At 40.1% G+C, this 1,963-nt stretch overlaps 2 long non-coding RNA genes and 1 other non-coding gene across 5 annotated transcripts in view; 2 read left to right on the top strand and 1 right to left on the bottom strand.

Annotated features, from left to right (window-relative positions):
* Positions 1-1,793, top strand: part of LOC116701276 (uncharacterized) — a 3,195-nt gene extending 1,402 nt beyond the window's left edge. Inside the window, exons 3-7 of one of the 2 annotated variants that reach the window (XR_004334879.1) lie at positions 625-710; positions 834-955; positions 1,067-1,130; positions 1,402-1,513; positions 1,599-1,793. This is a non-coding gene — a long non-coding RNA (uncharacterized LOC116701276). The remainder of the gene's footprint in view (positions 1-624; positions 711-833; positions 956-1,066; positions 1,131-1,401; positions 1,514-1,598) is intronic. The other variant, XR_004334878.1, reaches the window with a different exon arrangement.
* The window catches only part of LOC116701278 (uncharacterized), a 22,156-nt gene that overhangs the window by 890 nt on the left and 19,303 nt on the right, over positions 1-1,963 (bottom strand). The gene's annotated exons all lie outside the window — the stretch shown is intronic.
* LOC116702230 (small nucleolar RNA SNORA9) lies at positions 838-972 on the top strand. The gene has a single exon (XR_004335106.1). It is a non-coding gene; the product is annotated as a small nucleolar RNA SNORA9 (small nucleolar RNA).

Raw genomic sequence — 1,963 nt, 5'->3', positions numbered from 1 at the left:
TAGAGAGAGATGAGGTGTGTTTGAGGCCCTGCTGTGTGACTCTTCACGGCAGGGTTATAGGTAAACCTCAGACAAACTAAGGTGTTTGTTTTAAAGCATAAATTTCTCCGTTCTTTTTTGAAATTCCTTGAACCAACAAGGAGATCATGAGCCAAGGAAGGGATGACTATGCAGACCAAAGACCAAATCCGCAGATTTCACTGCCTGTAGTTGCATCTGTCTCTAGTAAAAAATAAATACACTACCTGTTTTTATCATTGAAACCGGTCTTGTGTGAGGGATAGTCCCACCTAAACATCCTTTCTCAGCTGGTCAGCGCTGATGCAGTAAAATACTGATTACAGTAATCAAGATCATTTGACTGTGTCAGTGCAACATGAGGATATTTTATAACTTGTGAAATACACACAATGCATCATTTAAGAGTGGCAAGACATGTCTAATGTTTATTGGATAAACTAGCTTTTTCCCCTGCTTTTACACAAATCTCAACATGAAAAACAACAGACTGCTTTATACTATTGACACAGACAACATTGTGCATCGTGTTTCACTTAAGTGTCTTACATAAGCTATTGAAGTCTCATTTCTTCAAAGCCCTTACAGTAAAATCTTTTTTCCCAGGCCTGCAGAGATGAAGCCGATCCTTGCCCTGCTCAGACCTCCTGACTGACATCTGGTGCTCAAGTACGACTGAGCTGAAAAGCAAGGTTAGTTCTTATTTTAAAGAGCCGATGTGGCCTGAAAGTAGCTGTTTTGTTATGATTGTGTACTTGCAATAGCCGCTACATTGCCTTTGACCAGTCCGCTATATTTAAACATTGATCGTGAAGGCGTGTGCAGACCTCTCCAGCGAGGCCTAGCCTGCCGTGGCTCTGTTCTTTCCTGTAGTGTCTGCTAGAGAGATGTGAGGCTGTTTGAGGCCCTGCTGTGACTCTACGCGGCGGGGTTATAGGTAAACCTCCAACAGTGTCCTCTTACGTTTCAAGCCAGACGACATTCTTTGGTGTACTGCTTCATTTTTTTCCCTGTTACCTTAAATGAAAACACCTTTTTTGCATCACAGGAGTGGAAGACTCAGCGCTGTGTTCGGAGGCGTTCGGCTGCTGAGTGCCAAAGTTGGTCAACTGGTATGTTTACCTGGACTTTTCTGGGTTTTTTTTACTAGTAAATGTGACAATCATACAACATTAATATGCTTTCAGGATCCTGTTTCTTTTGTCACACAAGTGATTAACTCAACTCTTTAGATTTTTGGTTTCTTATTTGCTCCAATGCTGCTGTACTAGGATATGGTCTACTACTCACCTCCCTTTGTATACTCCGTCAAGATAATTATCATAAATATTCATTAGGTGTTTTATAAATAAAGCATCTGAAAAATACTGTTTTTATTCAAAGCTTCCAGTTGGCCTTAAAGAGTTTACCAGTAACCATGTGGCTCGATGATGGGGCTCCTCATTGAAAGTGCCAACTTTAGGGTTTTCACCAAGATGACAAGACTTTGACACAGGTAAAGATACGGTATTCATCCATGTAAGTCTGGTGGGTCTCTTTGTTTTACAATAAAGGATTTATTATATTCTCTTTATTTGCAGATTTTGTCAGAGATGAACCAATTCATCTGCTGAAAGCAACAAAGGTCACATTTTGCACATCCCCAGTAAAGTTCTGTAATAAGCAAGAGGAAAGAATATTTTGTGTCAAGAGTGTTAAGATTTATGTCGGTGGTAAAATCATAAATAATGTACAAGGTGTTGACGAGAAACTCTGAAATAAACATTCTAAACACATCTGCTGTAGTTGTAACTTGATTGTCTGTCGGAAATAACGATTTTGTAGTTGGTGAAGAAAACACTAGTTTGGACCGGGTGTCTGTCATTTTCCGCTTTCTTTGTGTTGGTATTTTAAACTCTGGTGGATTCATGAGGACTACGGTTACCTGGTCCTCAGATCTCTGCAG

This window comes from Etheostoma spectabile, chromosome 14, assembly GCF_008692095.1.
Source record: "Etheostoma spectabile isolate EspeVRDwgs_2016 chromosome 14, UIUC_Espe_1.0, whole genome shotgun sequence".
In the NCBI taxonomy this organism is placed as follows: Eukaryota; Metazoa; Chordata; class Actinopteri; order Perciformes; family Percidae; genus Etheostoma; species Etheostoma spectabile.
This window is presented reverse-complemented; position numbering and strand designations above follow the sequence as displayed.